Here is a 14576-nt window from a genome sequence, read left to right as displayed (position 1 = left end):
TCTCGGACATAACGTGTGCATGGCAGTACTATGTATGTGTCCACAGGGTTAATACAATGTCCAGCCATGGATTGGAACCCTGTAGTGAGTGAGAGTGTGTATTGTTGGTAGGTACCCCATTGGCAGGCACGATGCCAGCAACATCTGTGTTGGCAATGCCTGCATGACTGTTGTATGCTGCATTGAATGTGGATGTAGTCAAACAGCAGAGACATACCACCACACTGCGTGAGGGCCCACACTGCAATGTATGGCAGTCATGTGTAGGTAGCTAGCTGTGGAGTATGTGATGCACCATGAGGACACACCATGACTGTCAAGTGACACACCACACACATGTGAACATAACTACCGCGCAACAGCCTGCACATGTGCCCATACAGCACGTGTGCATGGAACAGGAATACCACTGTGGCGTCTGTGAAAAGGCCAGAACCACCATGTCTCTGTGTGGAATAGCATGGTCCCTACCAGTGCGTAAATGTAGCAGAAGTGCACTGTGATCAGTGTCGGCATAGTCATGTAGACTGTCCATCGTACGGGGTGCCATGCCATCAACTACCTCTGTCAGTGTATGTCGGTAGTACCGGCTGTAGAGCGTATGTACCATGCATGCTGCGATGGTCGTGTGTCTAGGGTGTGGCTAGCAGGGCTGAGAAGCATGGATGTTCAGCAAACAGAGGGGGGATGTGTGTAGGCATAGCACACAGACACATGGAGGTTTGGTGCATGCCGAGGGTAGTGTAGGTATGGTATGTGTCGTATAATGTGTCACCCAGCTATGTGTACTGCATGGCCAAGCATGTGTGGGTACATGGGAGTCCATACTAGGGAAGTGCGTGTTGCTGTCAATACATAGCAGTAGCAACTGTCCTAGGTGCAATGTACAGTATGTCAACACGGCCAGCATGTAACCTGTGGTGTACAGTGTATTCACCGTCGCGTGTCACAATGTGCGTAGCGGCCACGAACATGGGTATCTGAACATGGATTACCTATGATGCAATGTGTCTTGGGAATATACAGTATGTGTGTAAATCACTGTGTGGTGTGGGAACCACCCACCTGTGTGTGTTGCAGTCCAGGTATGTGCCTGGGAGGTATGATCTGTGTACAATCTGGAGTGGCAGGTGTGCCGTGTAGGGCATGGAGGCAGGTCCCAGGCACTGCAGATAAATGACATGCGTGCCGTACTGTGTGTGCAGTGCTTGTGTACAGCACAGTGGAGGGTGTAAGCATTGTCACACATCACTGCATGCTGTGCCTACCTGTGACAGCCCTGCCGGAGACAGACATGTGACACCGCTGCACAGGCAGCATAGCATGTGAAGATGTACATGTGGGCTGCACACCTTAGGCAGATGTCCACAGGTCATGTGTGCCACGGTAGTGTGGTTGAACACGACTATCAGACTGGACAAACACCACATGCCTGCATAAGTACAGTATGACCATAGTCAACAGTCCCAGTGACAGAGTAGGCCAATGTACAGTATCCCTGCGTGCAGACCACTGGCTACTGGACACCTGGCTAGACACACACCGGGAGGGTTAATTCACCATTGAGCCATCACATGTCCCAGTCCATGTGGGCCGTACAATGTCATCACAGGGTGGTCACAATAGCAGGTGGCAAGGCAGACACGGTGTACCAGGTGATGTGTCATGTGTGCATATGTCGAGTAGCACAGCCGTTCACATGTCTGCAACATACTGGTGCACGATGTATACTGTTACATGATGTATGGAACTGCACTGTCACCCACTACAGGGCCATCTGACACAGGTGTGTTGTGACAGGTGTAACCCATGTTTGCACAGGATATACACCGCTGTTGTAGGCAGCCATGCTGGTGGCTACCAGTGATATATGCAGTGGTCATACAGACATACCGCACACAGTGTTCATGCAGGAATGTCCATTGTCGTGGACGATGTGCTGCTATGTGAATGTAGGTGTGTGTTGTGAATGTTACACATCCAGATGACACCATCTGGCGCAGTCATGGTTGTCAACACCAGTACACACATCCACAGCAGTCAGAACCCAGTCCTGACAATGTGTGTCAGTCACCCTCGTACTGTGTGACATATGTGCACATGGCGGAACACCTCCCACTGTCATCTAAGATGGCTACATGATGGCTGGAATGTGCTGTGGAAATGTACAATGCTGGTAGCCCAATGAAGTACCTGGAATCACACACAGTACGCTATGACAGCCATGTAAACCATGCACAACAATGACCGCCCAACAGACACAAACAATGCATTGACACATGGAACATGTGCACATGACAACCCCAATGAGGTATGTTGCACATATTGATGTACAATTGTCATGTATGGCCATAGCATGGATGCAGATGCACATACCCCAAAGGTAGTACCATGTGATGTAGGTATGGTGGCATTGCTCGTGTACATGTGACAGTAGCTGTACAAACACATGTCCTGCATAGCCGTCATGTAGGGGTACCTGTGGTATGTGACCGCTGGACATGCCCGTACAAATGACCATGTCCCACAGGAGATGTGTTATGTGTGTACCACATGTGATGTGCTGACAACAAGCTGTGACGTGTACGGCTGCCGGTGTACCTGTGTGACATTGTCTGTGATGGGTGCAAAGGCATATAGTATCATATTGCATGCCCACAAGCCCCACATAGGTGCATAGCCTGAACATACAATACAAGGAGTGTGTGGGATGATAGCAACCCACAGGAGGAGATGGGTATGGACGGCAGCCCACAACCACATGTGTGTGTACGGTGTTCACGTCCACGACACATGAGCATCTGAGAGGCTAGTGTTACAGCTGTACAGGGTTGCATGCATATATGGTCAGCAACATCCCTGTGTGTCCCACCACTGGCCCGTGGACCGATGGACACCAACCAAATGTGCAGATATGACATGTGCACAGCACATCACAGATGCCTACTGTAGAACAGGCTTACCGTGTAGACATGTGCACAGTAGGTCTGCGCCAGCTGCAGTCAAACATGTTATGTGCTGAACCACACCAATAGTCCAGGCCATGCCACAGATGGACGTGCATGCATCTGTGTAAGTATGGCTGTGAATGTCTCCGGCATAGCAATATAGCTGTGTGACTGTTGTGAACAACAATATGAATGGGTTGTATGTGTGAGGGGTGCGTCATACGTGTATGGTCTGATCGACGATACCATCAGTGACCCTGCTATGTGAACATCCCTGTACCCATACATGGATACCTATGCTGTGCCCAACACCACATTCACAGAGGGAGGGATGGTGGTGTGTAGTGCAGCAGCAGACATGGGGGTGGCAGCAGGCACTGGATGTACACATATGTGGTACCCACATCAGTGCAGGCAACCATCCATGTGCACGGGATAGCGGTGTGTGTCCACATACAGCACTGTGTTGATCAATATCCCAGCACATAGCACCTGCCAGGGTTACAGTGTATGCATGGATGTGTGATACCTGCATGCACCAGACACACCCTCAGCAAGCAGCGTGCAGCATACCTCGCTTGAGGCCAGTGTCCACACCATGGCGATAGACATGTTGAATGTCCATATACACATAGCAATGACATATGGAATGGACAGCCACCCTGCCAATATCGTCAACCCCAGGTGGATCACAACCCAGTGCCATGTATGTGGCATACCCTGCCATACCATGCAGACCTGCCCAGCAAGGCTGCATGAGCTATCACAGTCCTACATGGTGCAATGGTCAAAAGGCACTCTCACTATCAACCATACACAGCAGTAATGTGGCGGTGATGCACCCTGTGGTGTTACAGGTGCTGTGTGATGCTCTGGACAATGTGTGTGTGTACATGCTATGCATGGCCTGTCCTGCTAATGTGTCATGGTTACACATTGCCCTATGTCTATCACATGTGCAACACAGGTGAGCTGTGGCAAGTTGTCCAACACCCGTACAGTGCTGTGTGGATGTACATGGCACAACACATGCATGTGCAGGTGTCCATGTGTATGTGTACAGTGCCACTGCTGACGTTCACAATGGCTACAGACGTGATGTGTACTGACATATACACAGCGTCCAGGTGAACAGTAGCACCGACGTCACATGGGGACCTATGCCAAGTGATATGGACACAGGTGCAGCCAGGTACACATGTCCACAGCAGGCTAACATCTACATGGTGCGTGTACAGTTTGATGGGGTGGCACACAGATATGATGTGACACCCACTGCTCAATGGTGTGAAGCCAACACATTGGCTGTGTCACTGCCACGATGCCTTTCACAGATTACTGTGCAGATGTCGTACTTGTCATAGCAATGTATTTCCAACAGTATGCCAGCACAGCAGTGTAAATGGGACCTGCCACCATCATTATGTCTTACAGATAATGCCACGTTCCCGGCTTCCCGCTTTCAGTCGGCAGGAGGAGGAGGTGATCATCCCATACCTCCATACTAATCATGACGTGTTATTCAGTCATGTGCCACAGCAGGCACAGGAACGACAGGAGATGTGGGAGGAGATGTGCAGGAGGGTGAACAGCCTGGGCGGATACAACCGCACTTATCAGCAGATCCGCAGGCACTGCACAGACCTGATCCGGCATGCAAGACAGCGTGCCGCTGCAATCGCCAGACAACAACGTGGGACAGGTGGTGGGCCACCAACCCAGCCCCCACTCACAGCCACGGAGGAGCTCCTGGCCAGTCTGGGGACACCCACGGAACAACACGCAGAAACCCATGCGTCCATCGTGGAGGTGGGTGTCTCCCGAACTATGAGCTTGGAGCTGCATGGTAAGTCAGTGTTGCATGTTTGTATGATAAGCGACGTGGGTTGGGTGTCATAGTACAACACATAATATAGCAAGACATGCCAGGTATATGGCCACACAAGATGCATACTACAGTATGCTATGTTGTGTTAGCAGACATGTGCATAGCACATGCTAACTCACAGATGCATGATGTGACATGCACACTGCTGACTGTGGCGATAGTAATGGATAATGTGTATACCTTTGTGTCATCCCTTTACAGGTACGTCTGGCGTGTCACAAACACAAGGGTCTGTTGCAGGTAAGTCTGTTGCTAGTCAAAGGCATGATATGGTGTATTGATATTCCCCATGTGTCCAGGCATGACATGCACACCTGTGTGTGCCCCAGTCACGGTATACAGGTTGCACCACCCGACACACACACCACCCATGTACAGTAGATACAACCGTTAGCGTGAGTGGCATGACACCACACGACCTATTGCTGTGTTACGTGCATTCAGCTATGCATACAATGGTGTAGGTGTTCCACAATGGCTGCATGTGTAGTATGCATCGGTATGCCTCTGCAGTATGCACACAGTACCACATAGTGAGCTGTGATCTTGCCAGAGCACAGGTGTTACCAATGTGACCTATGCCCCTGCATCAGGTGCACACGTTGTGACATGGCACATGCCATGTCCCATGCACGTGGATGTCTGGCTGCAACATTTTCACACCATGACATGACCTATGCACGACATAGCAGACATCCACACTGTCTGCATATCTGTAGGGAATGTGACACCTTACACTAGTATGGTTGTATGCCACATGGGCCACCACAGGGCCGTGTGCACGCTGTCCACCACACACAATTGTCAATGACCCAGACAGACAAGGCCATGGTCGATACCTACAGGCATGTTGCCACACAGTACATCCACAGTGGGTAGTCACCGTTGCACCCTGTACACACATAGTGGGCTCATCACTGTAGTGGACTCCCTGGACATCCGATGTAGTACACCAGTGACATGGAATGCCTCTCCACAGCTACTACAGGTGCCTCCAATATCCACCATATACGTGCTGCTGAGCAGCTGAACTGACTTACAGACATGGCAATGTAATGCGTCCAGGTTACGCATCGCACAGAAACATAACTGTGTCCTGCTACTGTGCAGTGGCACAGTGCCCGCACTCCACACTGTACAGCTATGTACAGAGCTCACACCAACCGCACCTGCACAGACATCCCTGTTACCCATACATTGTATCTGTAGACTGTACACATAACACTGCACCGTGACAGCCATTGTGATGTGGTGCATGCGGTGGGACACCATCGTCACATGTCCACATGATACCACACATGTTTGTGGTGTACATGACATAGTGTCGGCAGCCATGTGTACTGTCAACTCGCCCGTGGCCACACGGTGTATCACGGTGATGCATGCAAACTACCATGAATGTGTGTACTGCATGCCTACTAAAAGACACCTGCCTGTTGTACTGTTCCCACCAGGGCAGTGTGCATACTGCCACTATGAATGTCTGGTCTACATTCACCGGTCTGTGGTGTGTGAATGCTGCATGCCACCTGCATTATCACATGCATGATGTGTGTGTGTGTGTGTGTGTGTGTGTGTGTGTGTGTGTGTGTGTGTGTGTGTGTGTGTGTGTGTGTGTGTGTGTCTGTATTGTAACCGATGGTATGTCCTTGTATTGACAGGTGCTGTAGGTGAGTTCCCTCCTGCGGTCCAGCTGATGCTAGTGTCCCCACAGATACTAGTGGTGATGACCATGTGCATGAGGCACAGGCAGGGTCGTCACAGGCAGACACTGTGCCATTGGAGAACATCACACTTACGTCCCCTTCATCCCTGCACACGGTTCAGATGCCGACACATACCCCAACACCGTTGCCCATAGATGACGGTCAGTCAGCGTCTGTTGGCACCGAGCAGGAATGTGTGGTGGCTGCAGAAGGTGTGGGTACACGATGTTGCCAGTGTAATGACTGGTGCAGTGCCACGCAGGCATGTGGCAGGTGCTGCTCGTAGGGGAGCACCGCTAGACATACACCTGCCGTACAGGGTGCAGCAGCTGGTATAACCAGACGCATGTTCCAGACTGTAATGGCGGCACAGGCACGTGCCGAACGGCAGAACCAGGAAGCGCAGAGGCTGCAGAGGTCTGCAATCCGTTCCTTGAATGACAACATCCAGGCATTGGCGAATGCCCAACAGCATCTTGCCGATGTTCTGGATAGGAGATTGGGTGAGATGGCTGGTATCCTCGACCGAGGCATGGCCATCCTTGAGCGTGGGCTGTCCGTGCAGGAACACCAGGTAGGGGTGAGGCATAGGGCACGTGGGGCAGCAACACCACCTGGTGCAGGTCAGCGTGTGCGTGCCACCTCCCATGCCCACCCACACAGTGCTGGTAGCAGCAGCAGTGCAGCTGCTAGTACACCAAGCACACCAGGACAGAGCAGGCCACGTGGACGTGGCCCTGGACGGCCCCGGCGTGGGCACGTTTCCAGCGGACATGTGACATCGGAGAGTGGACAGTCTGTACCTCCACCTGGTCGTGCCCGTGCGACCCCAGGCAGGCACGGGTCACGTTGCGGCAGGCGGACACAGTGAGCCGTAACACCTGCACTGTACAGTCTGGGGCTGCCAAGCATACCCCGTGTAGGCATCACAGATGACTGAACTGTGTACACACAAACCCACACACAGCAAACACGACTGTAGGGCTCCACCACACCCACATGCAATCTACACAGTCATGCCCAGTCAATGCACAGGCCCCTACACACACACATGATGTCATCCATTGGTACAGCCCATGCCTGTGGCACAGATATCACCCTGTGCATATGATGAAGTCTCTGCCGCATAACTGTGAGCTACACCATCAGTGCACGGTTATGCAAACATATTCTGATGCACAGGGTGGACAAGATAGTGAGAGGTGTATGTGATACCTGTGTCCGCATAGTACGTGATGTGTATGTTGTGGTGTGTGTGTATGGCCGGTGACAGGTGTGTATGTGATGTGGGTTGTGCACTGACATCATGCAGCAGACATACCATGCAGGACAGGTGCAGCATTCATTGATCTGTGTACACAGTATGCGTGGTGGTTACATGTGTAGCACCATGCTGGTTCAGTTAACCCGTATGACAATGATGGTGTACTTGCATGTGCCTACTGGGAGCACTGTAATTAGTTCCCCACGTGTAGTCGTGGGGTACCCACAGGCATGTCTGGCAACATCAGCATAGCACAGGTACCCGCAACCGGCATGGACCCCTACATAGTAACATAGGCGCACATGTACATAACAGGGTATGTGCCCTACGACATGTGTGGACCTAGCATGACTGTGTGTGGCTGCTAACACCCCTCAGGATGGGGATGCCACATCCATCAGTCCCCAGTCCCTCGTCCAGCACTGACACACAGATGATGTCTGGCGCATAACTATATTCACACATCCACACGTCATTATTACTCCTGGACGAAGGCAGGCAGGGCCTTTCCTTCACATGGGCTGGCACTCCTCTACGTGTTGTAGGGGGTCTCCGGCCGATGACCCTGTTCCCCCAGCACGTCCCACTCATCTTTGTGGTGATGTGTCTGACAGTCGCTTCTGTGCCCGTGTTTGCCTGGAGCCTAGGAAGTGGAATATGCCCATGTCACCCAGGTCAGACATGGCCGTGTATGCCAGGCACAGATCACCACAGAGCAGATGTGCTGTGAAGGTTTACAGCCGGAGTCCCCTTGGTCGTGCAGCTTGTGACACATGTCCTAGCACCGTCATCCCCGCCTTGTGTAACGTTTGCGGTCCTTCCGAGTGCTGCAGGCGTCAGGTTAGCTACAGGCCAGATGTGCCATTGTGCGCAGTCATTGCTCTGGTGTGTGATGTGTACAGGGGTACAATGAACACCCCTGATGTGGATGCAATTCCTTCCAGACCAGGAGGCCACAGTGGAATGTCTTCACACCCACATTGCCATTGTGTGTGTTGACAGAGGTTACCGACAGGTGTCGTAGCCATTTCCATGAACATGTCCACCATCTTGAATGGCTTACCACCTACATGTGACATTGGGCCCAACATGTCCTTCACACTGGGTAGGTCTGCACCTTCTCTGGCATGTAGTAGCAGGCCATGGCTCTGGCACCAGTTATCCATGTCTATGACGCCCTAGGTGGATGTCCGTGTCACATGGGGTGTTGGGTATGGTGGCCGGTGTGTAGTCATCTGCATACCTTGTCTGCCACAATCCCCCATGATTGCATGCACATTGGAAGGTCGAATGCCGTATGGCAGGGGCCCAGGACTGAGCCCTGTGGGCCTCCACTGGAGACCAGATATGAGTGTGACAAGGCACCAGGAACACCAACCCTGTGTGGTGTGACCTCCAACCTTTCTGAGAAGCATCGGGTGACATATGTCCCCACATGTATGCTGGCGAGCCTTTCCATGAGTGCCATGTGGAGTGTGCTCTGAACGCTCCCACCAGGTCATGGTACTGTGTGCAAACCCGCGTATCCCCATCAATGGCCTTGGTGACCACTCCAGACAGGACGAGCAGGTTCGGGAGGCAGGATCCGCCCTTGACTATGTTGTTGTGGGTATGTTCCGGTATTGTCTGTACACCGCTGTCTGTATCCATGGGCACCTGTATGGACCTCCTCACAGCTTTGCAGACAAGGCTTGTCAAGCTGATAGGGTGTGGCTGTCTACAGTCCATAAGAGCAGTACCCTGGCATAGTGGGACCACAGATGCCATATGCCATCCATTGGGGACATAGCCCATAGTAAGGATAACATGACACAGTGGCTGCATGTGTGGGCCGAGGGCCTCAATGAGGATGGGTAGCACACAGCCAGGGACACCATCGGTGCCCATTGGTGCTGTGTCAACCGCCATAGAGATATGGGATCACTCCAGGCCATATGAGATGTTTCGGAGGCTACACTCTGGTGGGATGGATATGTCCCTTCTTGGGGAATGTATGCATGGAACATGTCCGCTGGTGTGCAGGCAATGTCTGTGGGTGCAGTGACCGTCGTACCATTCTGGACCATTTCTGGCCAAGTCTGTGTGCCCCCAACCATGTCCTTACCACAGTTAGGGAAGGCCCTATGGTTGTCTCATGTGCCCTCTGCAGTACCACTACATCAAGAGGCTGAGGATGATTGTATGTGTGGCCGTATGGTGACGCCGGTATGAATGGGAGATGGTTTCCTGGTACTGACATTGCTCTGTCATGTATTAGCTCCAACTGTTGATGTACAGCTTGTCAGTGGCTGGGGTCCACCACACCATGTGCCTACCTGTGGTGGACAAGGTCCTGATGTTATCATGTTTGCCTGTTGCAGACATGCATGTGGGTGCTCAGAGAAGGCATTCGTTAGGCGGTTGGCAGTCTGGCCTGTGTTCAACACTGGCATGGAGGACTTGTAGGGTACCACACCGGTCGTATGATGTGTGTGGTTTGTTGTAGAGGTCATCACTTAGGTCCCCCATGCCGGTGTTGGGTGCAGGATGTGGATGACCAGTGGATCCACTATATGGTCTGGCATCACCATTGAGGGCTGTACATCCTGTGTGGGGCATATCCTCACCATGTGTGATGGGCAGAACTGTCAGACATCCCCCCCTAGTGTGTATGGTGCATGGCTGTTTAACAGTGGCCAGGTGTGAGAACACCTGGGACCGTGGCGCACTGTGTTGTGCCATGGGTAATGTTCCCAGTCTATGTATGGGTGGTTCATGTCAGCCAATACGGTGCTGTTGTGAGAGCATGCACACTCACCAGTGTCCTCAGGACGTCTGTGCAGGTATCCTGTGTTTGGGAGGGTTGTCTGTAGCATGCAACTAACTGTAGGCCAGTCCTACACATGGTTAATTGCACCTAGATATTCCCCGCTGCAACGGCCATGTCTGTGGCATGGCCGGTTGTTGTTGTGTGGCTGGACACACACGACGGTCCACATTCCGCCACCCATGCCGTCGCACAATGTGTATGCATGTCTGCTCTGTGGCGAGTCTAAGTGTCTGAGCATGCCCAGTAGGCAGCTGTGTAGATAGACACACAGCACAGTGCACACCGCCCGACTGCAGTTATACCCCGGGTGCATGCCTGTATCCCCTTCGCAACGGCCACGTCTGTGGCATGGCCAGGTTGCTGTTGTGTGGCTGGACACACACGACGGTGCACATTCCGCCACCCATGCCGTCGCACCATGTGTATGCATGTCTGCTCTGTGCCGAGTCTAAGTGTCTGAGCATGCCCAGTAGGCAGTGATGTACTGATCAGTAGTTACTTGGTATTCCCGACTGCAGCACTAACGTGTTACTGTACGGCGACCTTGGGATGGTAACAGGCTGCGTGACTGCGCACTCTGACCTAAATCCCGATCGGGCGCATTGCCTCTGCAAATGATACCACCCACATAGGGGTATGCCTCCTGACAGCGCTCTGCTCAGTAAACTCGGTAGCGCGTTCTGTAAATGCTTCATACTGTAGTGTGTTCATGTAGATAGGCGTAGGTTCGTCTCCCGTCCCTTCCGTGTGTGTGTGTGTGTGTGTGTGTGTGTTTCCAGCTGCCTCTGCGAATGAACATGCTTTTAGACGCTTCGCAACACATACCTTGGCTATTGCCAACTATTGTCTTGCGGGTGACGTCACCAGCCTACATGTATGCCTCTGACAGCGCTCTGCTCAGTAAACTCGGTAGCGCGTTCTGTAAATGCTTCATACTGTAGTGTGTTCATGTAGATAGGTTCGTCTCCCGTCCCTTCCGTGTGTGTGTGTGTGTGTGTGTGTGTGTGTGTGTGTGTGTGTGTGTGTTTCCAGCTGCCTCTGCGAATGAACATGCTTTTAGACGCTTCGCAACACATACCTTGGCTATTGCCAACTATTGTCTTGCGGGTGACGTCACCAGCCTACATGTATGCCTCTGACAGCGCTCTGCTCAGTAAACTCGGTAGCGCGTTCTGTAAATGCTTCATACTGTAGTGAGTTCATGTAGATAGGCGTAGGTTCGTCTTCCGTGTGACTGTGTGTGTGTGTTTCCAGCTGCCTCTGCGAATGAACATGCTTTTAGACGCTTCGCAACACATACCTTGGCTATTGCCAACTATTGTCTTGCGGGTGACGTCACCAGCCTACAAGTATGCCTCTGACAGCGCTCTGCTCAGTAAACTCGGTAGCGTTCTGTAAATGCTTCATACTGTAGTGAGTTCATGTAGATAGGCGTAGGTTCGTCTCCCGTCCCTTCCGTGTGACTGTGTGTGTGTGTTTCCAGCTGCCTCTGCGAATGAACATGCTTTTAGACGCTTCGCAACACATACCTTGGCTATTGCCAACTATTGTCTTGTGGGTGACGTCACCAGCCTACAAGTATGCCTCTGACAGCGCTCTGCTCAGTAAACTCGGTAGCGCGTTCTGTAAATGCTTCATACTGTAGTGAGTTCATGTAGATAGGCGTAGGTTCGTCTCCCGTCCCTTCCGTGTGACTGTGTGTGTGTGTTTCCAGCTGCCTCTGTGAATGAACATGCTTTTAGACGCTTCGCAACACATACCTTGGCTATTGCCAACTATTGTCTTGCGGGTGACGTCACCAGCCTACAAGTATGCCTCTGACAGCGCTCTGCTCAGTAAACTCGGTAGCGTTCTGTAAATGCTTCATACTGTAGTGAGTTCATGTAGATAGGCGTAGGTTCGTCTCCCGTCCCTTCCGTTTGTGTGTGTGTTTCCGTTGCTTTCACAACTTCTTCGGAAAAAGCAAATTCTTAAACTGTTCACAATCAACAATGTGAGATTTAAGAACTCGTTAAGACTCACATTGTTGATTGTGAACATTTGTAGAATTTGCTTTTTTCTGCAAATGTTGTGGAAACAACGAAAACGCTGCATGTTTTCATAAACTGTTTAAATGTTAAGAAGACGTGTGTTGTGCCGAAATACGGGACTATTCTTGCTGCAGGTTGCTGGTTTGTTTTTTTTCATAGTACAATCTCATGTAATACGTGTGTTCATAGGATGCTTTCTGAGATGTTGACATGTGTGTGTTTCGTTAGCAGTGCGTCTGTGCTTTCTATGCTGTGGCTACATGTTCATTGTTCGCATAGAAAGTGACAAATGGAAGTGTAAGGGTGGACATTTAAAGCCTGGATGCTTCCATGTTATGTGTAAGTCTCACGGGGCCTATGGGTGATAGCGCATACATGTCTATGAAGAACCTTTGGATACCATATGCGACGTGTCGTGGACGAAATGTTTAAGTTGACTGTTCCATCTACCTATGTGTGACATGGTTTGTGGCCATAGGGTGCCAGCAAGTCTTTCCTGTTCATTGGGTGTTTGCCATGGTCTATTGACATCAATCCTATTAATTCACTGAAGGATGTCTTTCATTGGTGTGAACGCCATAGTTTGACCATCGTATGTCTTTCCCAGCCGACGTTGAGATTGTGCCATTGGTATGTTTACACAGGTCACCCATCTGTTCCACTGTATGGAAGTGTGTGATCACCATTGATGTGCTGGCAGATTGAGTGCTGTGTACGCCGGTATCTGCCCAGCGGTCTGGCTTTGTATGGGGAGTGTCTACTGTAGTCCCTATCTGTATTTCCTGGGTTATGCCTTGCAACAGCTGTGGGATTCCCCCAGGTTTGCAGCTATGGGTGCCATCTTGGCCGTACGTTTGTCCATCCATGGGAACTGCCTACTGGACACTAGTATAGGGCTGTACACATTTCACAGCTGCATTCTGCATTTCCGGTGGATGATCGGCATTATTAGTGCGGAGTAACGCATATGCCATGGCCACGTCCCGCACACGGGGGGACAACGAATCATCTGCCAATCCACACCGAGACCCATTTTTGCATACCCACGATCCCATGTCTGCAACCCTCGACAGTACCCATTGCACACCCTTCATGTGTGCGGAAATGGGATGTGAACGCACGTGTATGGACGCAGCAACCTGGGGAGTCCTATTCATATGTCCTGCATTTCATGGACGGTTGTCATCACCCTTGAAGACGCTTGTGGTGCATATATCTACCTGTGCCGTAGTCACGGCTGTCACCTCTTCTGGGTCACACGATCGCAGTCTGTCGCCCACACTTACTTAAGGAGAAATTTTTGGGTCCTGCAATGGACACCGATGTGCATATGTAAAGTGTAGAACATGTTGGACTGTGTCCATTCGGCCAGTGGGTTTGACTGCCGCCGTATGTTCCCCAGTCCCGGATGTCTGTTTGCCTACCCATATTATGTAGTGCTACGGAACCCGTGTCCTTCCACAATTAACCCATATGGTGTTACTGTAGTACTGCAGGTTGGCAACTGCTTTAAGTCATCCTCAGAGGTACCATTGTGAACTATCCGCCACTGTATTATCATTATAACACAGCCGGTACATGTAGAACCTATTTATTCATGAAAGTATGTTATTTATGTGTGGGAACGCCATATTTTAACCATAGTATGACCTTCCTAGTTGACGTTGTTGGTGTGCCATTAATATGTGTTCCACAGGTCGCCCGTATGTTCCGCTGGAGGAAGCGGTGATCCCACATACTTGCTAGCACCTTGGCTGCTGTGTACGCCGATTACGCACGGCAGGATGGATGTCTACGGGTGTTTCTACTGTTGTTTCCATCTGTATTTCCTGTGTTATGCCTTACTACGGCTGTGTGATTCCACCAGGTTTGCTATTATGGTGCCATCTTGTCCGCACGCTTGTCCATCCTTGGGAAATGCCTTACCTGGA

The sequence above is a fragment of the Protopterus annectens genome, chromosome 2.part2 (assembly GCF_019279795.1).
Source record: "Protopterus annectens isolate FY-2018-M chromosome 2.part2, PAN1.0, whole genome shotgun sequence".
NCBI lineage: Eukaryota > Metazoa > Chordata > Ceratodontiformes > Protopteridae > Protopterus > Protopterus annectens.
This window is presented reverse-complemented; position numbering follows the sequence as displayed.